The following is a 10,203-nucleotide window of genomic DNA, read 5'->3' as shown; positions in this document are numbered from 1 at the left end:
GAACGCCACAGCTGCCTTATGATAACAATAACCATATACTTACGGGTAAAGATCTATCATGAAGCAAATGTTCTATACTATAACGACATTTCACTATAATACTCTGTCAATTTGCTATATCATTTAGATAAATTCATATACTATAAAGACACTTTGATACAACATGGAGCTACCTTTTCATAATATTCTGTCATTTAACTTTGTTATGAAGATAATATTTCATACTATGAAGACATCTTGATATAACATGTAGTTATATGTGATATAACTATTATGTGATATTGCTATGTCATAAAGGTACATTTTATACTATAAAGATATCTTAATATAACATGAAGCAACTTGTTCGTACTACAGTATATCACTACAGTATATTATAACGATAAATTTGTATACTATACAATCATCTCAAAACAACATGGAACAATTTTGTCATACTATTTTGTCATATAACAATCTTATAAAGACATATTTTAATATCAAGCTAACAGTTCTTATATCACGAGGTGTCATCAATATACCAGTAGACTATTTGATTACACTATATGACCATTTCGTCATACCATAATACCATTTCACCATATCACAAGACCATTTCATCATACCAAAAGACAAATCTATAAATAGCGGCAAAAATTCCCTGCGAAACTCATCCGCAACATCAATTGTAACGAGAAAAAAAAAGGCTTAAACTCTTGAAGGATCTCGTGACTAGCCATTAATTAAAATAAATATTTAATAATGTTGTTAAGAAAACACAAAGGACTATTTCAATATGCAGGTTTACAATTTGGAAGTGGCACATTTATTATGGAATGTCCACAACCATTCAGGAGGAAAATATCTTTTTTTAAGTAAGATTTTCACACAGGATTACTGTCATTTTATATTCAATTAAAATATCTAGCATAAACAATACATTATCTTCAAATCTAAAGACATACAATACAGAAAAGATATCTGGATGCTTTACGGTATTGATTGGGGGACAAAATAGAAACGTTTAAGATACAAAACGAGATACTAGCAATTAACAATATGCCATATAATAAACCAAAACAAAACAATAACATTAACAAATTGTTAAAACTTGATGATAATTGATCACTGAACTGAAGGGAAAACCAACAGTGAATTCAAAACAATTGCTAGCTGCTATACAGATCCATAATAGCTCAATGAACGATGTTTAAATACATCGCTGTCAGTTCAATCATGCTGATGATGACATCCATCACACTTTGTATTACATCAGTTTGGTTTAATACACATGGATTTATTAGGTTTTTTTTCGAAATATTTTTTTTACTGGAAGCTATAAAAATAATTTTAAACCATAACTCTTTGTACTTCCACTGCACACAGGTTTTACAGATATCCGTAAATGCACAGATACACATTAATAATAAGCTTTAAATAAAGGCAACAGTAGTATACCGCTGTTCAAACTCATAAATCCATGGACAAAAAAGAAAATCGGGATAACAAACTAAAACTGAGGGAAGCGCATTAAATATAAGAGGAGAACAACGACACAACACTACAATGTAACACACACAGAAACGGACCAAGCATCAGACAAAATCCCACGAGAATAACAAATATAACATCAAAACCAAATACATGAATTTGGGATAGACAAGTACCGTGACACGTCTTATCGCAATGTCAATTTACACTCAAACATAAGAGAAAACAAACGACGCAACGTTAAGTTGTAACACACACAGAAACGAACTATAATATAACAATGGCCATATTCCTTACTTGGTACAGGATATTTTTAAAGGAAAAAATGGTGGGTTGAACCTGGTTTTGTGGCATGCCAAACCTCCCCGTTTATAGCCATGTGAAATATAACATTAAAATGACAACTCAACACCACAGGCCTACAATATAAATAAATTGGAGAACACAATTGACAAAGAAACACACGACCAACAGCCAACAAAAGGCAACAAGTTCAAAATTTTAATACGCCAGAAGTGCATTTTGTCCACACAAGATCTAATAGTGACGCCCAGATACAAAAGTTTGAAAGCCAAAACAAGCACCAAGTCGAACAGCATCGAGGACCAAAAGATAAAAAATTGGTTGTGCCAAAAACGGCCAGGGTTTTCTGTTGGTTACAAGAGCATCCCTATTATTTAGAATAATTTATACTTTTGCAAACAGTAAATTTATAAAATTACTATACAAAAGATTTACATGATGAAACTGAAGTATTAACTAATTACAGGAAACAACTGAAATACATTACATAACCAGACATTAGCAACATAAAATGTAGACACATCCAAATAAGTTTAAACCTCAACACCAAGTGACTTCGTATTTGAAATTGTAAAAAATGACAAAAAAATGACGTCATTTGAATTTGTAAAACAGATCATTATAAAATGAAAAATGACGTCACATTTGAATGAATAAGATAGAATTATGATTGATTTAAGATTATATTTGAACTAAATACTGATATTGCATTTAATAACAATGCACATTTTAATACTTATTAATAGCAACTAAGGTAGCAATTAACTATATCATAAAGCTATGTCCGGTTTGTTTTGAATCTACCTTGAAACGTTACATATCGTACTGATTACGTTGAACAAAATCAAATCTAATTAAAAACCAATTGTTCAGAGAACAATTGAAGGTCTTTCCACCAATAAGGATCTATTTTGATATGAAAATATTAAAATTCAGTTGAAAATGTCAGTTCCTATGGCTTAATGATGTATAAATATGAATTTTGGGCAAAGGTCAAAATCTAGAACGTCAAATTTACTGATGACCTTGACCTATATTTCTAGGTCATAAACCAGGGACCCCAAATAAAAATACCCTAGGTCTGTAATATGTATAGTTAATGAGTTATATCACTTTACGTTTAATTCTTAATATAGGAGGGGCAAAAACTCCCATTTTATGTCTACACACCCTTTTAACCAAAATATATAAGTTACGACATGTCGCAACTAACAATTTAGTAAAAATAATTTGTCGGTTAATGAAAATTAGTGAAAATAGGCCAAAATCAAAATTTAGAATATGACCTTGACCTTTGACCTTTACCTAATTTTCATTTTTTTGGACCAATGATCTCAAAACAAAAGACCCTAGGTCTCTATCACTTATGGTTTTCCAGTTTAAAATACATTTCAAAATTTCAAATACAAAAGGGGAACTAACTCTTATATGGAGTCTCTATACGGCTTCGGTCAAAATAAAACAGAACATCCTGAGGATGTAACGAGCAATTTGGTAAAATAAATTTGTCGTAATCTTTTATGGTTGCGAAGGAGTAGTGGCCACAAGAAAAACAGTGTTTGGGGAGATAACTCTTACAACGTAAAGCATTTGGTTACGCAGTGGTCATATTTAAAAGTGCATACGTTTTACGATATCATATTCCAAATATCTAAGCGACATCTTTTGAAACATCAATACTACGCAAGAAAAGAATTAGGCGGAAGAATAAAAAAAATAATAATAATTAAAAACCAATTGTTCAGAGAACAATTGAAAGTCTTTCTACAACAAAGAAATTTTGATAAGAAGATAGTTTCTTCATACTAATGCAATAAATAATGGTTTAATTATACTTTTGAGTGATGTAAGGGAGATAATATGCTACTTCCGGTGAAATTAATGTCACTTCCGGTCTCATATGATAGCTTCTTTCACACTGATTCCAAAAATATATAGTTTCTATATACTTTTGTATGTAGAATGGGAGATAATTGGCCACTCCGGTGTTTATGTATCTATATGACAAAATATATGGATTCTGAGTAATTTTATATGAAAAAATTGCAAAAAAGGCTACTTCCGGTTTTCTCAAGGTCACTTCCGGTAGTCATTTTTCAAGGTCATTTGTCACCTTACCTTTTGTACAAGGTCTAATGAACTTAGTTAAAGTTATAATCAAATAACCTCATATCAAGACATTTCAGGGGCACCAACTCCTATAAGATGCCATTAAATTGTATTAGACTAAACGTAGCATATCTTTATTACAATAAAGCAGACATTTTGCACTTGTTCTTTTATATGTATCTTTCAAAATGTCTGAGAAAATGCAAAAACAAGCAAAAGTCACAATTGAGAACTTGACCTTGACCTTTGACCTTGACCTCATTTTGTAAGTTAGGACCTAGGGGCCTCAAATAAAAACATTCCAGGGTTATACAGTTGACTGTTTATGAGTTAAAAAAAACAAACCGACAAATTTATTTTGTAAAGGTAGATAACTCCTATAAAATTTCATCGAATCGCTTCAATCCAAATTAGCCAAAAATTCCTGAGGATGTAACGAACAATTTGTAAAAGGAATTTTGTCGCTATCTTTTTTTGTTACGAAGGAGATGCACACAGATGATAAATAGTGAATAGGGACATTTATCGCGAGAACAAAATTTGGCGGAAAAAAAAATAATAATTAAAAACCAATTGTTCAGAGAACAATTGAAAGTCTTTCCACACCAAAGAAATTTGGATAAGAAGGTAGTTTCTTCATACTGATGCGTTAAATGATGGTTTAATTATCCTTTTGAGTGATATAAGGGAGATAATATGCTACTTCCGGTCAAATGAATGTCACATTCGGTCTCATATGATAGCTTCTTTCACACTGATTCCAAAAATATATAGTTTCTATATACTTTTGTATGTAGAATGGGAGATAATTGGACACTTCCGGTTTGTTGGAAGTCATTTTTAGTCTTCAGTAATCTGTTCATGTATCTATATGACAAAATATATGGATTCTGAGTACTTTTATGTGAAAAAATTGCAAAAAAGTTACTTCTGGTTTTCTAAAGGTCACTTCCGGTAGCCATTTTTCAAGGTCATTTGTCACTTAACCTTTTGTATAAGGTCAAATATCTTTATAATGAACTTAATTGAAGTTATAATCAAATACCCTCATATCAAGACATTCCAGGGGCACCAACTCCTATAAGATGCCATTAAATTGTATAAGACTAAACGTAGCATATCTTCATTACAATAAAGCAGACATTTTGCACTTGTTCTTTTATATGTATCTTTCAAAGTGTCGGAGAAAATGCAAAAACAAGCAAAAGTCACAATTGAGAACTTGACCTTGACCTTTGACCTTGACCTCATTTTCTAAATTAGGACCTAGGGGCCCCAAATAAAAACATTCCAGGGTTATACGGTTAACTGTTTATGAGTTAAAAAAACATACCGACAAATTTATTTTGTAAAGGTAGATAACTCCTATAAAATGTCATCGAATCGCTTCGATCCAAATTAGCCAAAAATTCCTGAGGATGTATGGAACAATTTGTAAAAGGAATTTTGTCGCTATCTTTTTCTGTTACAAAGGAGATGCACACAGATGATAAACAGTGAATAGGGAGATAACTCTTACAAAGAAAATTGTTCGTCTTAGCAGGGTGAGATTTAAAACCGTATAAACTATACGATACAATATACAAAATATCTAAGCGACATATTGCGAAACAAAAATTTCAGAATGTGGCGGAAAAAAAAAATAATAATAATCAGAAGAAAAACAATAAGTCTTTCCACAGAAAAGTGGAAAGACTTAATAATAATAATAATAATAATAATCAGAAGAAAAACAATAAGTCTTTCCACAGAAAAGTGGAAAGACTTAATTAAAAACCAATTGTTCAGAGAACAATTGAAAGTCTTTCCAAACTAAAGTAATTTGGATAAGAAGGTAGTTTCTTTATACTGATGCGATAAATGATGGTTTAATTATCTTTTTGAGTGATATAAGGGAGATAATATGCTACTTCCGGTGAAATTAATGTCACATCCGGTCTCATATGATAGCTTCTTTCACACTGATTCCAAAAATATATAGTTTCTATATACTTTTGTCTGTAGAATGGGAGATAATTGGCCACTTCCGGTTTGTTGGAAGTAATTTTTAGTCTTCAGTAATCTGTTCATGTATCTATATGACAAAATATATGGATTCTGGGTACTTTTAGGTGAAAGAAATTGCAAAAATAGCTACTTCCGGTTTTCTAAAGGTCACTTCCGGTAGCCATTTTTCAAGGTCATTAGTCACTTAACCTTTTGTATGAGGTCAAATGTTTTTATAATGAACTTAATTGAAGTTATAATCAAATAACTTCATATCAAGACATTTCAGGGGCACCAACTCCTATAAGATGCCATTTAATTGTATAAGACTAAATGTAACATATCTTCATTACAATAAAGCTGACATTTTGCACTTGTTCTTTTATGTGTATCTCTCAAAGTGTCGGAGAAAATGCAAAAACAAGCAAAAGTCACAATTTAGAACTTGACCTTGACCTTTGACCTTGACCTCATTTTCTAAGTTGGGACCTATTGGACTCAAATAAAAACATTCCAGGGTTATACGGTTAACGGTTTTTGAGGTAAATAAACATACCGACAAATTTATTTTGTAAAGGTAGATAACTCCTATAAAATTTCATCGAATCGCTTCGATCCAAATGCGCCAAAAATTACTGAGGATGTAACGAACAATTTGTAAAAAGAATTTTGTCGCTATCTTTTTTTGTTACGAAGGAGATGCACACAGATGATAAACAGTGAATAGGGAGATAACTCTTACAAAGAAAATGGATCGGCTTAGCAGGGTAAAATTTAAAAGCGCATAAACTATACGATACCATATGAGAAATATCTAAGCGACATATTGCGAAACAAACATTTATCGCAAGAACAAAATTTGGCGGAAAAAAAAAATAATAATCAGAAGAAAAACAATAAGTCTTTCCACAGAAAAGTGGAAAGACTTAATTAAAAACCAATTGTTCAGAGAACAATTGAAAGTCTTTCCACACCAGAGAAATTTGGATAAGAAGGTAATTTGTTTCTACTGATGCGATAAATGATGGTTTAATTATCTTTTTGAGTGATATAAGGGAGATAATATGCTACTTCCGGTGAAATGAATGTCACTTTCGGTCTCATATGATAGCTTCTTTCACACTGATTACAAAAATATATAGTTTCTATATACTTTTGTTTGTAGAATGGGAGATAATTGGCCACTTCCGGTTTGTTGGAAGTCATTTTTAGTCTTCAGTAATCTGTTTATGTATCTATATGACAAATTATATGGATTTTGAGTACTTTTATGTGAAAAAAATTGCAAAAAAAGCTACTTCCGGTTTTCTAAAGGTCACTTCCGGTAGCCATTTTTCAAGGTCATTTGTCACTTAACCTTTTGTATAAGGTCAAATGTCTTTATAATGAACTTAATTGAAGTTGTAATCAAATAACTTTATATCAAGACATTTCAGGGGCAATAACTCCTATAAGATGCCATTTAATTGTATAAGACTAAATGTAGCATATCTTCATTACAAAAAAAACTGACATTTTCCACTTGTTTTTTCTCTGTACCTCTCAAAATGTCGGAGAAAATGCAAAAACAAGCAAAAATCACAATTCAGAACTTGAACTTGACCTTTGACCTTGACCTCATTTTCTAAGTTGGGACCTAGAGGACTCAAATAAAAACATTCCAGGGTTACACGGTTAACTGTTTATGAGTTAAACAAACATACCGACAAATTTATTTTGTAAAGGTAGATAACTCCTATAAAATTTCATCGAATCGCTTCGATCCAAATACGCCAAAAATTACTGAGGATGAAATTAACAATTTGTAAAAAGAAATTTGTCGCTATCTTGTTTTGTTACGAAGGAGATGCACACAGAGGGTAAACAGTGAAAAGGGAGATTACTCTCACAAAGAAAATGGTTCGGCTTAGCAGGGTGAAATTTAAAAGCGCATAAACTATACTATATGAGAAATATCTAAGCGACATATTGCGAAACAAACATTTTGCGCAAGAACAAAATTTGGCAGAAGAAAAAAATAAAAAAAATAATAATTAAAAACCAATTGTTCAGAGAACAATTGTAAGTCTTTCCACATCAAAGAAATTTTGATAAGAAGATAGTTTCTTTATACTAATTCGATAAATAATGGTTTAATTATATTTTTGAGTGATGTAAGGGAGATAAAATGCTACTTCCGGTGAAATGAATGTCACTTCCGGTCTCCTATGATAGCTTCTTTCACACTGATTCCAAAAATATATAGTTTCTATATACTTGTGTATGTAGAACGTGAGATAATTGGCCACTTCCGGTTGTTGGATGTCATTTTTAGTCTTCAATTATCAGTTTATGTATCTATATGACAAAATATATGGATTCTGAGTAATTTTATATGAAAAAAATTGCAAATAAGGCTACTTCCGGTTTTCTCAAGGTCACTTCCGGTAGTCATTTTTCAAGGTCATTTGTCACCTAACCTTTTGTACAAGGTCAAATGCCTTTATAATGAACTTAGTTGAAGTTATAATCAAATAACTTCATATCAAGACATATTAGGGGCACCAACTCCTATAAGATGCCATTAAATTGTATCAGACTTAATGTAGCATATCTTCATAACTATTAAGCCGACATTTTGCAATTGTTCTTTTATATGTATCTTTCAAAGTGTCAGAGAAAATGCAAAAACAAGCAAATGTCACAATTGAAAACTTGACCTTGACCTTTGACCTTGACCTCATTTTCTAAGTTAGGACATTGGGGACTCAAATAAAAACATTCCAGGGTTATACGGTTAACTGTTTATGAGTTAAAAAAACATACAGACAAATTTATTTTGTAAAGGTAGATAACTCCTATAAAATTTCATCGAATCCCTTCGATCCAAATTAGCCAAAAATTTCTGAGGATGTAACAAACAATTTGTAAAAGGAATTTTGTCGCTTTCTTTTTTTGTTACGAAGGAGATGCACACAGATGATAAACAGTGAATAGGGAGATAACTCTTACAAAGAAAATGGTTCGCCTTAGCAGGGTGAAATTTAAAAGCGCATAAACTATACGATATCATATGAGAAATGTCTAAGCGACATATTGCGAAACAAACATTTATCGCAAGAACAAAATTTGGCGGAAAAAAAAAATAATAAATATAAAGCAATTGTTTTGAAAACAATTGTTAGGCAGTCTTTCCCCTCTGATGAATGGATAATTGATTTTTTTTTATTGATTGATTTGGAAAAGGGGGGGGGGGGGGGTATTTGTTTATTTGTTTGTTTGTTTGCTTTGGTATGGGGTCTTTATTATTATGTTACCGGAGAAGTTTCATGTTTAGTTTGGAAAGTTTTTCTTTTATTTTAGATACAGCGCGCGCGCAAGATTGAGGAGACATCACGTGACGCGGGTTTATATTAAGAAAAACTTAGTCTTTTAATTTCTTTTTAGGTCGAGACCTTGAACAGACAACATGTCTAGAGATGGAATGTACACAATGTAATTTCTTTTGTCATTGTAGGAAATTGACATTTTGATCACAGTTCACCAGCAGTGCATGTTTTGGATTTAATCGATCCGGTGTAACTTTAAAACACATTTAATGATTATTTTTTGATAATGTCCATTTTTCAGCACCTGTTTGTAACACAGATTAGTATTTCAATCTCGGAGCGGACATTTTATTGTAGGTTTTTACTGAGATTTACGGACCTAGCAAGCGATTTTTACGGCATTGCCATTTCTTTTTTCTAGGAAAAGTCTTGAGAGATATCTGCAAACAGTTTTTTTATGAACCTTCAATACATGTATGCCCTGCTGACTGCAACTTTTCAGGTCGATTGGACTTGTAGTTTCAGAGAATATGTGGATTTTTTTTCAGAAGAGACGTAAGAACAATAATAAAATAAAAATGTTCTTGAATAATTGAGAGTTTGTTCCTTCAATATACTGTCATAAATAAACAGTCATACATATTGATTGATTGATTAGTTGGTTGATTGATTGGTTGGTTGGTTGGTTGGTTTGTTGGTTGGTTGATTAAACACGTTTGATAGGGTCACTTAGAACAAGGGAAAAAAGATCTCAAGAGACCTTGCATCCCGTATTAAACGCATGACACGGAAACATACATTAAGTGATTGATTGGTTGGTTGGTTGGTTGGTTAAACACGTTGGTTAAACATGTTGGTTTAACACGTTGGTTAAACACGTTGGCTGGTTAAACACGTTTGATAGGCTCAATTTAAACAAGCGAAAAAAAAACATCTTGGATCCCGTATTTAACACATGAAACGGAAACATGCATTGATTTATTTATTGGTTGGTTGGTTGGTTGGTTGGTTGGTTAAACACGTTGGT

The sequence above is a fragment of the Mytilus galloprovincialis genome, chromosome 1 (genome assembly GCF_965363235.1).
Source record: "Mytilus galloprovincialis chromosome 1, xbMytGall1.hap1.1, whole genome shotgun sequence".
Taxonomy (NCBI): Eukaryota; Metazoa; Mollusca; class Bivalvia; order Mytilida; family Mytilidae; genus Mytilus; species Mytilus galloprovincialis.
Note: the sequence above shows the minus strand (reverse complement) of the source record.